General features: G+C 39.8%; 1 long non-coding RNA gene across 2 annotated transcripts in view; it reads right to left on the reverse strand.

Annotated features, from left to right (window-relative positions):
* The window catches only part of LOC111752970 (uncharacterized), a 52,551-nt gene that overhangs the window by 24,021 nt on the left and 4,831 nt on the right, over window positions 1-23,699 (reverse strand). The window contains exons 2-3 of one of the 2 annotated variants that reach the window (XR_002787823.2): window positions 8,355-8,454; window positions 1,858-7,797 (exon numbers count right to left, since the gene is read on the reverse strand). This is a non-coding gene — a long non-coding RNA (uncharacterized LOC111752970). Of the gene's footprint in view, window positions 1-1,857; window positions 7,798-8,354; window positions 8,455-23,699 lie in introns of those variants that run through there. The other variant, XR_010322502.1, reaches the window with a different exon arrangement.

The following is a 23,699-nucleotide window of genomic DNA, read 5'->3' on the forward strand; positions in this document are numbered from 1 at the left end:
GGTGAGTCTGAACCACCAACCTTTCAGCTAGTAGTTGAGTGTTTAACTGTTGCAACTCCTAGAATAGAATTAAGAGCCCAGAAGTTGATCCTCACATTTACAGTCTCTTTTTGACCAGGGTGTTTAAACAATTCATTGAAGAAAAAAAAATTTTTTTTTTTCAACAGATGATGCTAGAACAACAGGATATTCAAATACAAAAGAATGAAATTGGACTTCTACCTCACATCATACACAAAAATTAACTCAAAATGGATCAGACCTAAATGGGAAAGGTAAAACTAGAAAACTTTTAAAACAGCTGTAGTCTTCAAGACCTTGGATTAGGTGTTGGTTTCATAGCTATGACACCAAAAGCACAACAGACAAAAGAAAAGAGAAAAAAAGATAAATTGGGACTTACTTAGAATTTAAAATTTTTGTGCCCCAAGGACATCACCAAGAAAGTGGAAAGAACTTATAGAATGGCAGAAAATATTTGCAAATCATCTGATGAGGGACTTCCATTTAGAAATTTAAAGAACTCTCATGGATTGAATTGTGCCCCCCCCAACCCAAAATATGTGTTGTAAATCCTAACCTAAGCCTGTGGTTATAATACCATCTGGGAATGGGTTGTCTTTGTTGTGTTAATGAGGGAGGATTAGTGTAGACGTGTCTTGAATTAATCTCTTGAGATAAAGGAGATTAAACAAGTGAAAGAGCAGAGATGGGGGAAGAGAGGTGCCAAACTACAGAAGCTCACCCGGGAGCAGATGCTCAAAGAGATGAGGCTCTTCCTCCAGAGCTGACAGAGAGAAAGCCTTCCCCCAGAGCCGGCACCCTGAATTCAGGCTTCTAAGCTGGGAGAAAATAAATTTCTTTTTATTAAAGCCACTGATTTATGGTATTTTGTTAAAGCAGCACTAGGTAACTAAGCCATCTTACAGCTCAATAAGACAGCCCAATTAAAAAGGGACAAAGGATCTCTCAGTGCGGTGAATTCCTTAATATGGCCCTTTTAGCCACACACACTCTCCTAACTCCCACACAATGTCTGGTGGAATTATGCAAATAAGGTGGTTGTGGCCCACCAAGGGGATTGGACAGCTTGCTAAGAATGGAAATAAGATGCATAGAACCCTTGTATGGAGGTGGCATGCAAATAAGGTGTATAGAACCATAACGGGATTGGTCAATTTTGCCATCCAGGTAGGTTTAAAAAAAGAGTCAATCCCAGAGCAGAAAGAAGACCTCACTACCATCAAGCAAGAAGAGCCCAGAGTGGAGTGTGTCATTTAGACCTGAGATTGCTGGGCTGACAACCTCCTTGACCCGGAAACAGACAGAGCTGTAACACCAGAGAAGGCGCGAGACAGCGGGAAGAGGCAGCAGAGGAACAGCGGCAGCAGAACAAGGAGTCCGGTGCAAGACAGCACAGTGAGCTTCTCAGCCCATGGAGCAAGGGGGCTACAGTGGGTATGCTGACCCACGAAGCAAAAGAGATGACAGCTTTTGGGCAGGAGGCTTCCTGGTGGAGTGGGGTGCCTCCGAGCACTTTTCAGCAGAGCTGGCAGTGGGATGCCTCCAGGCACTTACTGGCTGGCCAAAAGAGCTTTGTAACACTTGCCTGAGCAGGGCAGAGGACAGGCTGAGGGCTGAGAGGAGTCCTGCACTGAAGATGGGAGACTGTCTCCATGCTTCCTGATCCTGAAGCTGAGTTGCCGCCTATTGATCCTGATCCCAAGTTGTAAACTTTTACTGCCCTTATAAACCCCATAGCTGAGTATGGTCAGTGAGTTCTGTATGGCCACTGCAATGAATTACCAAACCCAGCAGAGGAGTGCTGGGGGGGGGGGGCGGGGACAGCTGGTGTCAGAATAGGTAAAAGGGCTGGAGAGAGGAGGTATGTCTCACCTCCACCTCACAGAGGTCAGCCTTGAACTGATGTTGACCTTGAATCTCTCTCCTTCCCCTTGAGAAGTTAGACAAGGATGTCCAACACCCCAGGGCCATTTTTTACATATCTGAATAGACATTTCCCAAAGAGGATATACAAATGGACAGCGAGTATATGAAAAGATGCTCAACCTCACTGATCATAAAAAAAAGAAAAAATTGCTGTTGAGTCGATTCCAACTCACAGCAACCCTATAGGGAAATTCAAGTCAAAAAGTGCAGTAAGGATGTAAGAAAATTAGAACTTTCATACACTGTTGGTGGAAATACAAAATGTTGTAGGACTTTGGAAAAGAGTCTGGTAATTCATCAAAAGGAAAAACAAAGTTACATGACCCAGCAATTCACCTCCTAGGCAGCTATATATCCAAGAAAAGTAAAAGCATCCACACAAAAACCTGTACATGACCAAAATGTAGAATTCAACCCAAATGTCCATCAACTGATAAATGGATAAACAAAATGTGTTATGTCCATACAAACCAAACCCCAACCCACTGCTATGGAGTCAATTCTGACTCATATCTATCCTGTATCCATACAAGGACATATTTGGTAATGAAAATCAATGAAATACTGATACATGCTACAAAATTGTTGAACCTTGAAAACATTAAGCTAAGTGATGGAAGCCAGTCACAAAAGAGCACATATTGTATGATTCCATTTATGTGAATGTTCAGAATAGGCAAATCCATGGAGCCAAGAAAAAAAGATTAGTTGTTTCCAAGGATTGGGGGAGGGAGGAAGGGGGAGTGACTGCTAATGAGTAGACAGCTCCTTTCTAGAGTGATGAAAATGTTCTAAAATTGATTGTGATGGTAGTTGCACAACTCTGAATATGATTTTTTAAAGCCATCACATCGTACACTTTATATGGATGACTTGTATGGTGTGTGAATTATATCTCAATAAAACTTTATAAAAAGTGCATCTGGTATTCATACTGATACTTCACATCCAAATCAGGGCTGCAAGATTTTTTACTAACCTCATAAATCTTAAAATTTGTGTTCACTTGTGAGAAAATTTTGCTTCTCCATGATACCAATGTAATTACAAATAAAGTCTAAGAATAATAATACCAAAACTGCAATTAAGGATAGTAAGTTTATGGTTTGTTTGGGTTTTTTTTTTGTTGTTTTTTGCTTTGAAGTTTTTGTTTTTGCAATTCTTTTTAACTTTTTTAAGATCTCTCCCACTAGGTATGGCCAGACAAATTACTGTTTATGTCTCTTGTAATAGTTCTTTTGTGTGTACTAACTGGATAGTTAATTTATTTTACTTTGAGTATCAGGGATTACTTTTTTAAGAAATTATTTTTTTTATAATTACACGAATACGTATATCATTCCAAAATCAAATCTACAAAACAAGGTATTTTTAAAAGATTCTAATTTCTCTCCGTCTCCTCTATTTCCTCCGTTCCCTCATAGATACCATTTTATATGTTCTAATGTTATCCTTCCACTCTTCTTTCCTCATAATAAGCAAGTACATATGTATGTACTCACCCTCATTTCTTTAAAAAAACAAAAAACAGTAGCATCTTATATATACTTTCTCCACTCAAACAAGGTAGACTTGAGCCCTGAGAAGGTCGGGACTTCTGGGTTTAGAGCCCTAAATCACAGATTTATTGCCTGATAGATTCATACTTCTAGCAAGGCATCTTTAATGCCACTCAACTGTATGTCAGCATTTTGCCAGACTTTGAGAATAGAGAGGTGATTAAGACCTATTTTCTTTCTTCAAGGAGCTAGTTAGGCACAGAATATAGACAAAGAGAAAGATTTATGTCATTTCGAGGAGTCTGGACTTTATCCTGTAGGCAGTGGGGATGTTGACAAGGTGGCATATATATAATTTTTGCAGCCATGTTAGGATGGATTTAAATGTATATCTGGATGCTGTCAGCTTCCAATAACAGAAAAATCAGCACAGATTGTCTTAAACAGTGAATAAAAGTTGATTTATATACCTAGCAACCTAGATCTTGGGTGGATTTCAAGGCTGGCTTAATCCAGTGGCTCAGCTCCATTTCTCTGCTTTCGTCCATGTGTCAGTTTCATCTTCTGACAGGTGGAAAGACGGCGGCCGTAGTAAATCTGGCCTTCACATTCACACATAATAACATTTAGAGGAACAAAAAGTTGTGAACCTTCACTGCCCTTGTCTTAGGCTGGGTTCTCTAGAGAAGCAAAACCAGTGTAGCATATAAATATATATATATAAAGAGAGATTTATATCAAGGAAATGGTTCACGAGGTTGTAGAGGCTGGAACGTTCCAAGTTTATTGGTCTGGAAAGAGGCTTCTCCTGATTTACGTAGCTGCAGGGGCTGGCGAACCCAAGATTGGCAGGCTGGAGAGCAAGACTGTTGCTCACAGGCTGTGAAGATTGACGAATCCTGAGATCAGCAGGAAAGACTGCAGGTAAGCTGCTAGCTCAAGTCCCAAGGACTGGAAGTCAGACAAAAAGGAGCTAGCTGCTAGGATCCAGAACCAGCAAAAGCCCGTCAGCCCTGCCTCAATGTCTGCCCACACTTGATGAAGGCCACATGGCCAAGGAAACTCCCTTTTAACTGATTGGCTACTCACAGGAGATCCCATCATGGTGGTGATCATGTATCAAATTTCAATAGGGAAGTGACTACAACATTACACAACTGCCAAAATACTGAGAATCATGGCCCAGCCAAGCTGACACAATCTTAAGCATCACAGCACTTAATAGGCTGAGGTGCCTCTAACAAATTCCCCTATCTCATTGATCCAAATTGGGTGATGTGCCCATTTCTGAACCAAACCCTGTAGCCAAGGCAATGCCAGATCCTGAATCACTTAGGCTCAAGTTCCTTAACCAATTGCAAGGGAATAAGGCCTCCATGATTTAGCCCAACCCAGTTAGTGGCCACTCCTGACACTAAGATCAAATCCCAGGTAGTGTGCAGTTGAGTAGAGTGGACCTGATATGAGGAAGACAGCTGCAATGTCTACTGAAAGGGGTATAAAAGAACCAAAGAGGCTGATTTAGAGGCCAGCCCAACATTTTTGTTAAGAGATATTGAAAACCCAGTTGTGACTATGTGTCTTGGTCATCTGGTGTTGCTATAACAGAAATAACACAAGTGGATGGCTTTAACAAACAGAATTTTATTCTCTCACAGTCTAGTAGGCTAGAATTCCAAATTCAGGGCACCAGCTCCAGGGGAAGGCTTTCTCTGACAGCTTTGGAGGAAGGTCCCTGTCATCAGTCTTGGTCTGGGAGCATCTGAGAGCAGGAACCTCAGGTCCAAAAGACACTCTGCTCTTGGGCTGCTTTCTTGGTGGTATGAGCTTCCCCAACTCTCTGCTTGCTTCCCTTTCCTTTTTATCTCTTGAGAAGTAAAAGGTGGTGCAGGCCACGCCCCAGGGAAACTCCCTTTACTTTCGATCAGGGATGTGACCTGGGTAAGGGTTGTGTTACAATCCCACCCGAATTCCTCTTTAATGTAAAATTATAATCACAAATTAGAGGACAACCGCATGATACAGGGAATCATGGCCCAGCCAAATCAATGCACACATTTTTTTGGGGAACATAATTCAGTCCATGACACTATGGTAGTATAGATGGTGAAGAAAGGTGCATACATGGCAAACTGGAGTGTTTAAGGGATGGACAGAATGAACGGCTGCGAAATAACAAGGAATGGTCAGAGGGGTATAAAGAGAACCAAGAGAATGAAGTGTGACAAAAGCCAAAGAATTAGAAAGTGTAAAGTCTGAGTATCCAACACTGTCAAATGCAGAAGAGCAATCCAGAAGAAATAGGGACTGAAAAATATTAAATTTGGCCACTTCACAAAGAAGTGTCCTTACTCATAGAACATTACTCAAAGAACAATGGTAAGAGTAACCATAGGGACCTCTAAGATGGATGAAGGAAATGAATACAGGAACTTCATGGGATGGGTCTTATGCTACAAGGGTGCAAGAAGTTAAGTGCTGTCTCACCAAGAAGATCCAAAGAGGGACCCAAGGGCACTAAAGTACCTGAAGAGTGGTGGTTACACAAATATATACATGTGATAAAATGACAGAACACACTGCGTATTGTACCAATGTAAGTGTCCTGGTTTTGATATTGCACTATACTTCCAGAAGATGTAACCATTGAGGAAAACTGGGTGAAGAGAACATTGGACCTCTGTTTCCAACTTTCTGTGATTCTATAATCATTTCAAGATCAAAAGTTTTTAAAGTAACTTTCTGATTTGAACATAAAAAATACAGGAAAAAAAACCCTAAAAATCACCTTTAATTCTACTACCCAGTAATAACTGCTTTTAGTGATGGTTATATTTTCTGTCTATAATTTTAAAGAATTGTGATTATACTGAATATACTGTTTATGAGCTGCATTTTCAGACTGTTAATAATTATTCAAAAACAAGATTTTTTTTTTGCTTGCATATCTTTACATACATTTCTATGAATGTACTATTACCTACTTAATACCTCATTTTTGGACGTGTTGATTGCTTTCAATTTTTTGCTATTATGAATAATGTTTTCATTAACAGCCCAGGACACAACTCTTCGTATACCTCTCTGGTTGTTTCCTTAAGCTAAGCTGTCAGAATTAGCTACTGGATGGAAAGCCAGTACGGTTCTCTATTAACATCGTACCAAACTGCACTGGCCCCCAACAGTATATGTTCGTACCCATTTCGGTTTTGTTATTAGTTCCTGTGCATATCTCTATATATCAAAGGTCAGCAAACTTCTTCTGTAAACAGCCAGACAGTAAATATATTAGACTTTACGCTGCTTTTGCAGTGTGAAAGCAGCCTAGACAATATGTACATCAATGGGTGTGGCTGTGTTCGAATAAAACTTTAATTACAAAAACAGACAGTGGGCCAGATTGGCCAGGAACCATAGTTTGCCTACACTTGCTTTGGATATAAGGTATTAAAACAAAATAGAACATAATAGGTGTTCAACAAATATTTGCTGAGAGAACGAAATATTTGTGATCCAAAAGATGGGATCAAAAAAATGAGCAAGCAGCAAGAGACTATCAAGACTAACCTGGTGGATTTTAAAAGATGCAGAACTTCTAGAAAAGAAAAACTGAAATAAAGAACTCAAGGGGAAAACAAAAAAAGAACTCAGTGGATGGGTTAGACCAGTAGATTAGACACAGCAGAAGAAAGATTACTGACTTTGAAGATAAAAAACCCAAACCAAACCAGTTGCCATCAAGTCAGTTTTGACTCATGGTGACCCCACGTGCATCAGAGTAGAACTGATTTTTCAGAAGTTTTCAGTGGCTGATTTTTTTGGAAGTAGTTTGCCAGAACTTTCTTTCAAGGCACCTCTGGATGGGTTCAAACCACCAACTTTTTTGTTAGAAGCCAAGCACACTAATGGTTTGTGCTACTTAGGGTCTCCAGAATTGGAAGATTGAGCCTAAGAAATTACCTAGAATATGGCCCACCTGGACTGCCAGTCCAAAAGTAGACTGTCTTAGTTATCTAGTGCTGCTATAACAAAAATACCACAATTGGTTGGCTTTAACAAAGAGAGATTTATTCTCTCACAGTTTAGGAGACTAGAAGACCAAATTCAGGCGCCAACTCTAGGGGAAGTCTTTTTCTTCTGTTGGCTTTGGGGGAAGGTCCTTGTCTCCTCTCGGTATCAGTGGGCCTGATGTTCCTTGGAGATCTCTATGCGTCTTGGCATCAATCTTCCCCTGTGTCTAAGAGGTTCTCAGCACAGGGACCCCGGGTCCAAAGGATGCGCTGTACTCCTGGCTCTTCTTTCCTGGTGATAGTAAGGTCTCTCTCCTCTCCTTTCTCTCTCCTTTTATCTCTTGTAAGATAAAAGGTATGACTCAAGCAAGGGTGGGACTTGGGTAAGGGTGTGCCTTAACTAAGGGTATGACTTGAGTGAAACTCTCTTGTAAGGTGATGACTCAAGATACACCCCATACTGATCCTATCTCATTAACATATAACCTGTTAACCACAGCCATTGAGTTGATTCCAACAGGCAGCAACCCTACAGGACAGAGCAGAACTGCCCCATAGAGTTTCCAAGGATTGGCTAGTGGATTCAAATTGCTGACATTGTGGTTACCAGCCGAGCTCTCAGACACTGTGCCACCAGGTAGAGGTTAGGATTTACAATGTATCACAAAATGGAGGATAATTACATCAGATCACAAAAATGGAGGACAACCACATAATACTGGGAATCATGGCCGAGCCAAGCTGACATATTTTTGGGGGTCATAACTCAATTCATGACATGGACAATAAAATCCTGTTCAGCTAAGGTATTAAGCATCCTCACACTTTCAGTGCCTACACAGGCCAAGAACACACTCATTGCCCTGAAGGGAGCCAAAGTCATGATAACACCCACCAGAACTTGGGACAGGGACACAGGATTCTTGTCTATGGATTTTAGAATGAAGACTTCTTTGAGCTCCCACGAACTCCACGGACCGCACACTTCGTGGTCACTGCATAAGAAACGTAGAATAGTTCAGAAGAACGTAGGATGCTATTGGTCCTGTTTCAAGTCCTAGCCTCTTGGGGCTGTCAGCACTCCTGCTTACTTAGTTGTAGACGTAACATGCTTACCTTGCACTTTGAGTCTCACTGAAATCCACACATTATGGATCCACTGGAATTCTGTGCTCATGGGGAATCACAAATAGTATTATATGAGTGAAGCAGCAAGAAACAGCAGATGTGCCTACTGTTCATACCTGGTCATATACAAGTTCCACTGTCCCATCGGACTTCACTTGCAAAACTCATGTTCAAAGATAAAATCATTCAGAATTTCCAGATGGCAACAACAGAGAATTAAACAAAGTACAGGGCCTTTCCGAGCACAGCACCCTGTACCAGCGCATAGGTCAAACGCCCAGGAAGCTGACTCTGATTGGAGCTAACCCGAGGTCTTGTGCCTCCCATTTCCTGGCAGCTCCATCTGCTATTGACATCTCTGTTGATAGGTTCTCATTTCTTTTCTAAACTTTTTACAGTCTTGTTATACGTCTATTTCTGGCTCTAGGTTTCTTTGATCAGTTTAAACAAAATGAACAGAACAATTCTCCACTCTCCCTCTCCCACTCCCCCACCAAAAAAACAGAAAAAAATAATTCAGTGATTGCTTTAGCAATAGGAAACAGAGGAAAAACTGAGGGAGCTGTATTGTGCTCTGTTGGGAGGGAACCTGGATCTGAAGGAATCTGTGAGGCAGAGTAGATGGTAGCTGTTACAGAGATGACAAGTACAATAGCATCTCAGGGCCTTCAAAAGAAAAAAAAAAGGGGGGTGAGAAAGGACTGAGATGTGGCCTTAAGTGTATTATCCTCCTATGCTGTTGTTGTTGGGTGGCGTCAAGTTGATTCTGACTCACAGCAACCCCATGTGTGACACAGTACAACTGCCCCATAGGGTTTTTTTTGGCTGTAATCTTTGTGGAAGCAGATTACCAGATCTTTCTCTCATGAAGCTGCTGTGTGGGTTTGAACCACCAACCTTTAGGTTAACAGCTGAGTTCTTAACTGTTATGCCAGAAGGGCTCCTGATTTATCCTACTACAGACTGTTAGAAAAGAGGGCTAGATAGAAATTGAATGGTTTTTAAGTCCAATTTGTTTTTTAAGCAAATGCCTGAAAAGGGCATAGGCCTAAAGCATTTGGGGTTACTTTGTCCAGGAGTGCTTTAAGAATTTAAATCCTCACTTGAGGCAAAGGGACAATCATTCTGATTAACTGCATCTTTAAGCTTAGGTGACCTACCATTTATGATAGCAATTTTTTTAAACTTTTTTTGAAGGTAACTCACCTATCTTAGTTATCTAGTGCTGCTATAACAGAAATACCAGAAGTGGATGGCTTTAACACAGAGAAGTTTATTTCCTCATGATAAAGTAGGCTAAAAGTCCAAATTCAGGGTGAAAGCTCCAGGGGAAGACTTTCTCTCTCTGTTGACTCTGGAGGAAGGTCTTTCTCATCAGTGTTTCCCTGGACTAGGAGCTTCTCTGCGCAGGAACCCCGGATCCAAAGGACGTGCTCTGCTCCCTGCACTGCTTTCTTGGTGGTTATGAGGTCGTCCTGTCTCTCTGCTTGCTTCTCTCTTTTATATCTCAAAAGAAACTGGCTCAAGACACAATCCAATCTTATAGACTGTGTCCTGCCTCATTAGCACAACTGCCGCCCATTCCCCTCATTAACATCATACAGGCAGGATTTATAATACAAAGGAAAATCACATCAGATGACAAAATGGTGGACAATCACACAATACTGGGGATCATTGCCTCGCCAAATTGATACACATATTTTGGGGGGGACACAATTCAATCCATGACAGATTATATATAATATTCCAATCACACACACATACATAACTGAGACAAAAGGTTCTATGAAACAATACACATACATGTATGATACATGCTGAAATGTTTTGTTTAAGATTTCCCAACCCGCTAATGGGTCTCAACCTGCAGTCTGAAAACATACTGATCTGGGAGAAATGAGTCCAGATGACCTTTACCAAGGGAACTGGGAATGGAACCTACATGGTCAGAAAGAAAACTAAGTAAAAAATCCTACCTGGTCTCTTTTTAACCAGAGACCATGGCTCTAACACTACAAAGTTGTAACTTCCCCTACTTTCACTTATCATCTTTGGATTTCCCTTGTGGTGATTTGTAGAAAATGACTATCATTTTGAAATTGAGCTGGTGGATTTCTAAAAAGACTCTTGGTATTTTGAGGTTTATTCTCTGATGCAGAGCAAGACTTTAGATGAATGAAAGCAGATTCATTTTACCTTCCTTGTTTCAGTTACCTCAACTTGATGTGAAATAAAAAATGTTGGGTGAATTCTATTACATTCTGTGTAGTGAGTGAGGGTGTGTGTTTGTGTTTAATTCTGAAACTATTAAATTGTGGGTTGTCAGCAAACCATTGATTGTGAGAAGTGTATCATACTGAGTTGACACCTTGTACTATGTTGGCCATTATTTAATGTTTTATTCAACACAAAATCCCTTTTTAAATAGCTAGGGTTTTGTATTAAAAAGGTGTGGTTTATCTTTCTGAAAGCCTGATTGCAAAACAAGATTTAATAATCCAACTTCTGAGGTGCAACCTAATGTAAAAGTTCTTCATTGTTCCCTTCAAATCCCTGAACAAAGATTTACAGCCTTGGAAACTCTATGGACCAGTTCTACTCTGTTGGTTGCTATGAGTCAGAATTGACTCGACAGCAGTGAGTGGAAGGGCCAAAGGAGAGGGGGAGAAGGATGTATAGGTGGAGCACAAGGCAGTTTTAAGGCAGTGAAACTATTATGTATAATACTCTAATGGCGGACACATACTATGCATTTGTCAAAAAAACAGGATTGTACAACACAGACAGTGAAATTTAAACTATGGACTTTAGTTAGTAATAATGTATCAATATTGGTTCATCAGTTATAACAAATGTACTACAAGAATGTAAGATGTTAACAGTAGGAGAAAAAGTGTACAGGGTAAAAGGGAGTATATGGGAACTTTCTGTACTTTCTGCAAGCTTAAAATTTCCCTAAAAAATAAAGTTTATTAAAAAAAAGAATGCATATTTAAGCATCTAGTTTAGGCAAAAAACCCTTTTGTGAATAAAGTAGGAACACGTTCACATATACAGGCTGAGTGTTCAGGATACTTGAGTTGTGCTGATAAGTATTTATTTCAATCCAGCTCAAGGCTTCTGAAATAGAAAGGCCCTTATATGTATGAGACCAGTGTTTCTCAAGCATGGTCCCAGGACAGCAGCATCAGCATCACCTGGGAACTTATTTAGTGCTGCCAGATTTAGCAAATAAAACACAGGATACCAGTTAAATTTGAACTTCAGAGAAAAAAAGAATAATGCAATATTTGAGATATACTTTTACTAAAATATTATTTGTTGTTTATTTGAAATTCAAATTTCAGACATACATACAGGGCATTCTGCATTTTATTTGACAACCCTAACTTATTAGAAAATTCATTCTCCAGTGATTCCTCAGACCTATGGAATCAGAAATTTCAGTGAGCCCCAGCCACTGTGTTTTATAACATGTCTTCCAGGTGATTCTGATGTACTTTAAAGCTTGAAAACATTGCCCCAGGTACCTGCCTTGTTTACTTAAAGCAGGGTTTAGCCAAATCTGGCCAGCTGTCTGCTTTTGTAAACAAAGTTTTATTGAAACATAGCCACTTCCATTCTTTTACTTCTTTTACTTATTTTTCTACTTATTTACTTACTTATAAAGTTCTTTGCCCTCTTAGAGCTTATACTGTAGTGGGGGTTCGTGTGAATTATATCTTCAGCTATAAGTAACAATAAATCCAACTAAGCAATAAAGGAATATATTATCTTGCATAATCAGAAGTACAGAGGGAGATTAAGCTCAAGGGGTGATTGGTTCAGCAGCCTTTGGTTACAAGGGCACAAACAGACAGATACCTTATGACCTGGAAAGACTAAAATATTTACTCTCCAGCCTTTTACAGAAAAAAGTTTGCTTAGCCCTGACCTAAAAACAACGTTCTCTGCTGACAGCAGTATGGTAGTGGGAAAGCTAGCAAGAGCTGGAAACTAGGACAAGACAGACATTAAGCCTCTGAAAATTTAAAATGCCTTCTCCCAAGCTCTTGTAGGCTTTGCTGTGATCTTTGACTCCAAGTGGGAAAATGGACAAGAAGGCAGTAAAGGAGAGGCTAAAGATTAGAAAACGGTGAGTTCTCATAGCACAGAGGAGCCCTGGTGGTGCAGTGTTTAAGAGCTATGGGTGCGAACCAAAACTTTGACAGTTTGAATCCACCAGCTGCTCATGGGAAACCCCATGGGGCACTTCTACTCTGTTCTATAAGGAATCAACTCAAGGGGAAAAAGTTTGGTTTTATGGTTCAAAGCCCAGAACGCCTGTTGTGTGTACCCTCCTGCTGGAAATTTGGCAAAATTCTATGACATAACATTTATTCAACAAAGTGTACTGAGAAGCAAAAAGTCCTGCTCTTGAAGGGCTTGTAGTCAAGAGTAGTGAGACTCTTTAATTAGCTCTTTATGCTGTCTAGTTTAGTCAAGTGTCAAATACAGACATACTTAACGATTATTGATATATACACTCATTCATTCGGGAAAAAACTATTAAATGCTATTAGGAGGTAGTAGGTCCCTGTTGTTGTTTTTAGGTGCTGTTGAGTCATTTCCGATTCATAGCAACCCTGGAGGGCACAGTACAACAGCCCCATAGGGATTCCAAAGAGTGGTTGGTGGATTTGAATTGCCAACCTTTTGGTTAGCAGCCGATCTCTTAACCACTACACCACCAGGGCTCCAAGTAGGGGATGCAAACAGTTTGAGATCAACTGCTAAAGGTTGGCAGTTCAAGCCCACCTAGTAGCTCTGTTGAAAAAAAGGCCTGGCAATCTGCTTCCATAAAGATTAAAGCCAAGAAAACCCTATAGGGCAGTTCTACTCTGTAACACGTGAGGTCAAAAAGAGTTGGAATCAACTTGATGGCAACTAACATCAACCACAACAGGGGGCAGATGCTGGGCTATACATTGGGAATATAGTGGTAAATAAACCAATTCCCAGAGGCTAGGCCAAGATGGCGGAGTTGTCAGATGCTTCTGGTGAACCCTGTTACAAAAAAGACCAAAAAAAACACAAGTGAAACGATTATATTTATGACAAGGTAGGAGCCCTGAACATCAAAGGCAAAGTTAGAAAATGGACTGAGCGGTGGGGGAGGGACAGATGGTTCAGAAGTGGAGAGAAGTTGCTGGACCTGAATCGGGGGGAACCCTCAGGACATGGTGGGCTTGCGGTAGCATTTGGCTGCAGTTTCTTCAGGGAGAAACAGCCAGACGCACAACCTACTCACACCTCCGGAACCAGAGAAGAACGGTGCTCTTGGCAAAAGCTAAGCACTTGCATATATTTTACTGTGCCAACAGCCCCCAAGTCAGCTTTAGTGGCTATTGATTTCCCTGGGCAAAAGACAGGTCCTGTTGCGTGTCCTGAGCCATTCTCCTCACCTTGGGGAAGGAATAAATTCACCAATTGGGAAAAGATAATATGCCAGCTCTATACTACCTGGGGAGCTCAGGGAAGAAGCAGCTCCTGTCCAGGCACAAATGGTCCGTGGACTTAGAATACCTTTCGCCCCTGCATGGACCTGTGTGGGCCTATTCAGGAGAATAGGCCTTTGTTGGCAGACTGCAACTGTTTCAGCCATGCAGTGGAGAGGCGGGTGTTTTATGTTTGATACCGCTTTGCCTATTAGACAGGGTCCTCACCAACCCACATCAGAGGCCTAAGGACTGGTGGTTCTACTCAGGTCACCCAGCCACCCGTGACAGGGGTCCAAGGATAACTGGTACCTCCCCGTCCTTACAACCCAAAATACTGGGTGCCCATGGTCTGTCTGCAGAACCCACCCATGTGTATGCTCTACGGAACAGGAAAGAGCTTTCCTCACAGACACCCTGGAGGTCTGTTTGTCAGCCCCTTGTCTTCTTCAGCACATGACCCCCTGCTGCAACCAGATACTGGTGCCTACACTCAACACCCGTGCCCCTCTAAGACTGTAGGACAGAGCCTGTACCACACACCTGATGACCAACTACCCGGACACCTGAGCTGAATTTGTACGAGAAAAGTGAATGGACTCCTAGGCTCATATACCTGATAACACCTCTAGCCATCTGATGACAAGACGTTAGAGCTTCAAAGGCGAAAATAATCAAGCTAGCACACTCAAGCAATGTATTTGGGCACATAAAAACAAAACAAGAAGCAAGGATACAGTAAACAAACATAAAATAAACTAATATAATAACTATAGATGGCTCAGAGACAAAACTCAATATCAAATCAAATAAAGAAGAAGACCATGATCGCTTCAACAATGTTTCAAAACAAAGCATCGAGGGATCTTCTTGATGAAGGTGCCTTCCTGGAATTATCGGATGTAGGATACCAAAGATTAACGTACAGAACTCTTCAAGACATCAGGAATGGATCAGGAAGATCAGGCAATACACAGAACAAGCCAAGGAACACACAGATAAAGCAGCTGAAGAAATTAAAAAGGTTATTCAAGAACATAATGAAAAATTTAACAAGCTGCAAGAATACAAAGAGAGACAGCAATTAGAAATTCAGAAGATTAACAATAAAATTACAGAATTAGACAATGCAATAGAAAGTTAAACTAAAAAAACTGAAACCCAATGCCGTTGAGTCGATTCTGACTCATAGCGACCCTATAGGACAGGGAAGAACTGCCCCATAGAGTTTCCAAGGAGCACCTGGCGGATTTGAACTGCTGACCCTTTGGTTAGCAGTCGTAGCACTGAACCACTATGCCACCACGGTTTCCCAATAGAAAAATAGAGGAGCAGAATAGAAGGAGTGGAAGGCAGAATTGGTAAGACTGAAGATAAAGTACTTGGCATCAATATATTTGAAGAAAAATCAGATAAAAGAATTAAAAGAAAAATGAAGAAACCCTAAGAATCATGTGGGACTCTATCGAGAGAAATAACCTATGAGTGATTGAAGTACCAGAACAGGGAAGGATAACAGAAAATACAGAGAGAATTGTTGAAGATTTGTTGGCAGAAAACTTCCCTGATATCATGAAAGATGAGAAGATATCTATCCAAGATGCTCACCAAAATCCACATACGGTAGATTTTAAAAGAAAGTCACCAAGACATATTATAATCAAACTTGCCAAAACCAAAGATAAAGAGAGAAATTTAAGAGCAGCAAGGGATAAATGAAAAGTCACCTACAAAAGAGAGTCAAGAGGGATAAGCTCAGACTACTCAGCAGAAACCATGCAGGCAAGAAGGCAATGGGATGACTTATATAAAGCATTGAAGGAAAAAAATTGCCAGCCAAGAATCATATATCCAGCAAAATTGTCTGTCAAATATGAAGGGGAAATTAGGACACTTCCAGATAAACAGAAGTTTAGGGAATTCGTAAAAACCAAACCAAACTACAAGAAAAACTAAAGGGAGTTCTCTGGTTAGAAAATCAATAATATCAGTTACCAACCCAAGGCTAGAACACTGGACAGAGCAATCAGATGTCAACCCAGATAGGGAAATCACAAAAATAAATGAAGATTAAAAAAAACACTCAAAACAGTGAAACAGTGATGTTATTATGTAAAAGAACACAACATTAAAACAATAAAGGGGGACTTAGAAAAGTAGTCACATATCTTTCATATGAAGAGGGAGACAAGGTGATATAAAGAAAGAAAAGTTAGATTTAAACTTAGAAAAATAGGGTTAAATATTAAGGTAACCACAAAGGAAACTAACAATCCTACTCATCAAAATAAAATACTAGAAAAAAATAGAGACTCACCAGAAACAAAATCAACAACGACAAATAAGTGGAAAAGACAATATATAAAGATAACTACTCAGCACAAAAAATTAAAGGGGAAAAAGAAACTGTGAACAACATACAAAAAAAGACATCAAAATTACACCACTAAACTCATACCTATCCATAATTATGCTGAATGTAAATGGACTAAATGCACCAACAAACAGACAGAGAGTGGCAGAATGGATTAAAAAAAAACACAATCTGTCTATAAACTGCCTACAAGAGATATACCTTAGACTTAGAGACAGAAACAAACTAAAACTTAAAAGACAGAAAAATATATATCAAGCAATTAAAAAAAAAAGGAGTGGCAATATTAGTTTCAGACAAAATAGACTTTAAAATTAAATCTACCAAAAAGGATAAGAAAGGACACTATATAATGATTAAAGGGACAATATACCAGGAGGATATAACTATATTAAATATTTATGCACCCAATGAGAGGGCTGCAAGATACACAAAACAAACTCTGTCAGCACTGAAAAGTGAGATAGACAGCTCCACAATAATAGTAGGAGACTTCAACACACCACTTGCAGTGAAGGACAGGACATCCAGAAAGAAGCTCAGTAAAGACACGGAAGATCAAAATGACACAATCAACCAACTTGATCTCATAGACATATAGAGAACACATCATTCAACAGCAGCCAAGTATACTTTCTTTTCTAGTGCACATGGAACATTCTCTAGAATAGACCACGTTAGGTCATAAAGCAAGCCTTGGCAGAATCCAAAACATGGAGTCATTACAAAGTATCTTCTCTGACCATAATGCCATAAAAGTAGAAATCAGTAACAGAAAAAGCAGGGAAAAGAAATAAAACACTTGGAAATTGAACAATACCCTGCTCAAAAACGACTGGGTTATAGAAGACATAAAGGATGGAATGAAGAAATTCACAGAATCCAATGAGAACAAAAACACTTCCTATCAGAACCTTCGGGACACAGCTAAAGCAGTGCTTAGAGGTCAATTTATATCAATAAATGCACACATACAAAAAGAAGAAAGGGCCAAAATCAAAGAATTATCACTACAACTTGAACAAATAGAGAGCAACAAGAGAAACCCACAGGTACCAGAAGAAAACAAATAATAAAACTTAAGAGCAGAGTTAAATGAAATATAGAACAGAAAAACAATGCAACGAGTTCACAAGACCAAAATTTGGTTCTCTGAAAAAATTAACAAAATTGATAAACGATTGGCCAAACTGACAAAAGAAAAACAGGAGAGGAAGCAAATAACCTGAATAAGAAATGAGACGGGCGATATTACAACAGACCCAACTGAAATTAAAAGAATCATATCAGATTACCTAGGAAAATGGATGAATTTCTAGAAACATACTACGTACCTAAACTAACACAAACGGAGGTACAGCAACTAAATAAACCCATAACAAAAGAAGAGATTGAAAAGCTAACCAAAAAACTCCCAACAAAAAAAAGCCCTGGCCCAGATTGCTTTATGCAGAGTTCTACCAAACATTCGGAGAAGAGTTTACACCACTACTACTAAAGGTATTTCAGAGCATAGAAAAGGACGGAATACTCCCAAACGCATTCTATGAAGCCACCATCTCCCTGATACCAAAACCAGGTAAAGACACCACAAAAAAAGAAATCACAGACCTATATCCCTCACGAACATAGATGCAAAAATCCTCAACAAAATTCTAGCCAATAGAATTCAACAACATATCAAAAAAATAATCCACCATGACCAAGTGGGATTCATACCAGGTATGCAGGGATGGTTCAACATTAGAAAAACAATTAATGCAATCCATCATATAAATAAAACAAAAGACAAGAACCACATGATCTTATCAATTGATGCAGAGAAGGCATGTGACAAAGTTCAACACCCACTCATGATAAAAACCCTCAGCAAAATAGGAATAGGAGGAAAATTCCTCAACATAATCAAGGGCATTTATACAAAGCCAAAAGTGAACCTTATCCTAAATGGACCTTGAGATCAGGATCCAGACAAGGATACCCTTTATCATCACTCTTATTCAACATTCTGTTGGAGGTTCTAGCCAGAGCAAATAGGCTCGATAAGGAAACAAAGGGCATCCAGATTGGTAAGGAAGAAGAAAAAGTATCTCTATTTGCAGATGACATGATCTTACACACAGAAAACCCTAAAGAATCCTTAAGAAACTACTGAAACTAATAGAAGAGTTCCGCAGAGTATTGGAATACAAAATAAGCATACAAAAATCAGTTGGATTTCTCTACACCAACAAAAAGAACATCGAAGAGGAAATCACCATTCAATGCTATTTACAGTAGCCCCCAAGAAGATAAAATACATAGGAATAGATCTTACACAGAGATGTAAAAGACCTATAAAAGAAAACTACAAGACACTACTGCAAGAAACCAAAAGAGACCTACATAAGTGGAAAAACATACCTTGCTCACGGATAGAAGACAACATTGTAAAAATGTCTATTCTACCAAAAGTGATCTATAGATACAATGCAATTCCAATCCAAATTCCAATGACATTTTTTAATGAGATGGAGAAACAAATCACCAACTTCATATGGAAGGGCAAGAGACCCCAGATAAGTAAAGGATTACTAAAAAGTAAAACAAAGTGGGAGGCCTCACTCTACCTGATTTTAGAACCTATTATACCGCCACAGTAGTCAAAACAGCCTGGTACTGGCACAACAACAGATACATAGACCAATGGAACAGAACTGAGAATCCAAACATAAATCCATCTACATATGAGCAGCTGATATTTGACAAAGGCCCAAAGTCAGTTAAATGCAGAAAAGACAGTCTCTTTAACAAATGGTGTTGGTATAAGTGGATATCCATCTGCAAAAAAAATGAAACAAGACTCATACCTCACACCATGCACAAAAAGGAGCTCAAAATGGATGAAAGACCTAAATATAAAATCTAAAACAATAAAGATCATGGAAGAAAAAATAGAGACAATGCTAGGAGCCCTAATACATGGCATAAACAGCATACAAAACATTACTAACGATGCAGAAGAGAAACAAGATAACTGGGAGTTCCTAAAAGTCAAACACCTATACTCATCCAAAGACTTCACCAAAAGAATAAAAAGATTACCTACAGACTGGGAAAAAGTTTTTAGCTAAGAGATTTCTGATCAGTGTCTGATCTCTGAAATCTACATGATACTGCAAAAACTCGACTACAAAAAGACAAATAACCAATTATAAAAAATGGGCAAGGGATGTGAATAGGCACTTCAGTAAAGGCATTTAGTTAGCTAACAGATACAGGAAGAAATGCTCACGATCATTAGCCATTACAGATATGCAAATCAAAACTACATTGAGATTCCATCTCACTCCAACAAGGCTGGCATTAAACAAAAAAAAACACAAAATAATAAATACTGGAGAGATTGTGGAGAGACTGGAGCCCTTATACACTGCTGGTGGGAATGTAAAATGGGACAGCCACTTTGGAAATGGATTTGGTGCTTCCTTTAAAAAAAAAAAAAAATTTTTTTTTTTTTTTTTTAAGAAGCTGCAAATAGAACTATCATACCACCCAGCAATCCCACTCCTTGGAATATATCCTAGAGAAATAAGGGCCTTTACACGAACAGATACATGCACACCCATGTTTACTGCAGAACTGTTTACAATAGCAAAAAGATGGAAGCAACCAAGGTGCCCATCAACAGATGAATGGATAAATAAATTATGGTATATTCACACAATGGAATACTATGCATTGAGAAAGAATAGTGATGAATCTCTGAAACACTGAAGAATCTGGAAGGCATTATGCTGAGTGAAATTAGTCAGCTGCAAAAGGACAAATATTGTATGAGACCACTGTTACAAGAACTCAAAAAATAGTTTAAACAGAGAAGGAAATATTCTTTGATGGTTACAAGAGTTGGGAGGGAGGAAGGAAGAGGGGTTTTCACTAATTAGACAGTAGATAAGAACTATTTGAGGTGAAGGGAAAGACAACACACAATACAGGAGAGGTCAGCACAACTGGACTAAACCAAAAGCAAAGAAGTTTCCTGAATAAACTGAATGCTTCAAAGGCCAGTGTAGCAGGGGCGGGGGTTTGGGGACCATGGTTTTAGGGGACATCTAAGTCAATTGGCATAATAACATCTATTAATAAAACATTCTGCATCCCACTTTGGAGAGCGGCGTGTGCGGTCTTAAATGCTAGCAAGCAGCCATCTAAGATGCATCAATGAGTCTCAACCCACCTGGATCAAAGGAGCATGAAGAACACCAAAGACACAAGGTAATTATGAGCCCAAGAGACAGAAAGGGCCACATAAACCAGAGACTACCTCAGCCTGAGACCAGAAGAACAAGATGGTGCCTGGCTACAACCGATGACTGCCCTGAAAGGGAACACAACAGAGAACCCCTGAGGGAGCAGGAAGCAGTGGGATGCAGACCCCAAATTCTCGTAAAAAGACCAGACTTAATGGTCTGACTGAGACAAAAAGGACACCAGTGGTCATGGTCCCCAGGCCTTTTGTTAGCCCAAGACAGGAACCATTCCCAAAGCCAACTCTTCAGACAGGGATTGGACTGGTCTATGGGATAGAAAATGATACTGGTGAAGAGTGAGCTTCTTGGCTCAAGTAGACACATGAGACTATGTGGGCAGCTCCTGTCTGGAGAGGAGATGAGAGGGCAGAGGGGGTCAGAAGCTGGACAAACGGACAGGAAAATAGAGAAGGGAGGGAAGGAGCATGCTGTCTCATTAGAGGGAGAGCAACTAGGAATATATAGCAAGGTGTTTATAAGTTTTTGTATGAGAAATTGACGTGGTCTATAAACTTTCACTTAAAGCACAATAAAGATTAAAAAAAAAAAATTCCCTGCTCTCTTGGTCCTTAAATTCTAGCCAGGGCTTGTGTTAATTATAACATCAGCTGTTGTTGTTGTTAGGTGCTGTTGATTAGATTTTAACTTATAGCGACCGCATATGACGCAGAACCACTCCCATAGTGTTTTCTAGGCTATAAACTTTACAAGAGCAGATTGCCAGGTCTTTCTTCTATGTAGCTGCTGCATGGGTTTGAATACTCTACCTTTCAGTTAGTAGCTGAGCACTTGACCTTTGCACCACCAAGACTCTTTATATCAGCTGTAAGTAACAACAAAGCTAAATAAAGTAGGCTTATGCAATAAATATATTATCTCACATAACCAGAAGTACAGAGGTAAGATAGGCTCCAGGGCTGGTTGGTTCATCAATACTGGACATTACTAAGGACTCACAGTTATTTTTATTTCTTTGTTCTGCCTTCTGGATTGTGCTGGCTCTTTTTCTCAGATTAGTTCCCTTTTCAGTTTCAAGAGGGTTGCTACAGCTTCAGGCATTGCCTTCAGATATGTCAATGTTCAGAGGTAGAAAGTGATCTTCTCTTCCTGTGACTTTCTTAAGACCAAGAAACCTTTCCCAAAATCTCCCAGCAGACTTCCTCTCATGTTTTGTTGACCAAAATTGTGTTGAGCCTGATCCTAAAGTAGTCACTATAAAGGAAATGGAAAATTCCTGGTTATATCAAACAGGTTGTTCCCTGTAGCTACTGAATCCATTAAGAGATGGACACCTGAACAAAACCGAGGTTCTGTTAACAAGGAAGAAGGAGGAAAATGGATGTTAAATAGATAATTACTATTATCTGCTATAGGGAAGAGGAACCCTGGTGGTGCAGTGGTTAAGCACTTAGCTGCTAACTAAAAGGTCAGAGGTTCGAACCCACCAGCTACTCCGTGGGAGAAAGATGTAGCAGTCTGCTTCCATAAAGATTTACAGCCTTGGAGGCTCTATGAGGCAGTTCTATTCTGTCCTGCAGGGCTGCTATGAGTCAGAATCAACTCGATGGCATGGATAAAAAATAATAACAGATTGTGAAAGAACTACATGGAAGGATGTGTCAATTAGCTTTTGCTGCACAGCAGAAATGGCAGAGATGGGCTCTGATCCCAGACAGCATGGCTGCTCTTCATGAAGTGGCTTCATCATAAATACACATTTTATTCTGAAGGGTCTGGGGCTTTTTCAGTAGAAAGTTGGAGACACTGGTAGAAAGTTTCTTTCCCGTCTCTTCAACTTTGGTTTGGCTATCTCAAAGGAGTATCTGGGATAAGACAGGCAGTCAGAGCTTGTGCAGCCAGAGTGCACTGTTTCAGACACTCCAGTTTTCCATATATAATCTGGGTTAGGAAGACACACCTGCTTATGGTCAGTGGTCTAAACTCAGATATTTCAAGTTGGGCAGAGACTCCTGAAGAGGGGATATCCTACCTTCCTACCCAAGAGGAAGGGGAATTGAAGCTTTGAGAGGAAAAATGAGTTTTGGTGGCCATGAATACTTGATACCAGTTCTTTTGGCTATAGTTTTATGTTTCCTATAAACATTTTCTCCAGGTGCATAGAGACAAAAATTAGATATTTTACTTTATTGTAATAACTCTCATTAATTAAGCATTTACTATTTGCCAGGCACTATTCTAAGTGATTCATAAGTAGTAACTCATTTAAACATCAAAGTAACCCTAGGAGATAAGCATTATTATTATCATTATTTTACAAATGGGAACATGGAAGCACAAAGATGTTATATAACTTGCCCACGGTTATACCACAAATAATTGGGGAGCGCAGTGAAGTTGTCAACAAGTACAAAACAACTGATTAAAAACGGTATTGTATAGCTGAATTAGGGCCTCTCAGAAAGAACTCTTAGGCTGTAATTCAGCTACACAGACCAAGAGGCAGTATTTTGAACAGAACAAGGGAATGCTGCTTGGTTTAAAGTCAGAAAAGGGGAACGTCAGGGTTGTATCTTCTCACCATACTTACTCAAACTGTATGCTGAGCAAATAATCTGAGAAGCTGGACTATATGAAGAACAGGGCATCAGGATTGGAAGAAGACTCACTCATTAACAACCTGCGATATGTAGATGATGTGATCCTGCTTGCTTAAAGTGAAGAGGACTTGAGGCACTTACTGATTAAGATCAAAGACTATAGCCCACAGTATAGATTACACCTCAACATAAAGAAAACAAAAATCCTCACAACTGGACCAAATAAGCAACATCATGATAAATGGAGAAAAGATTGACGTTGTCGAGGATTTCATTTTACTTGGATCCACAATCAATGCCCAGGGAAGCAGCAGTCAAGAAATCAAGCCACCTGTTGCGTTCGGCAAATCTGCTGCAAAAGACCTCTTTAAAGTGTTAAAAAGCAGAGACGTCATTTTGAGGACTAAA

This window comes from Loxodonta africana, chromosome 7 (genome assembly GCF_030014295.1).
Source record: "Loxodonta africana isolate mLoxAfr1 chromosome 7, mLoxAfr1.hap2, whole genome shotgun sequence".
Classification (NCBI taxonomy): Eukaryota; Metazoa; Chordata; class Mammalia; order Proboscidea; family Elephantidae; genus Loxodonta; species Loxodonta africana.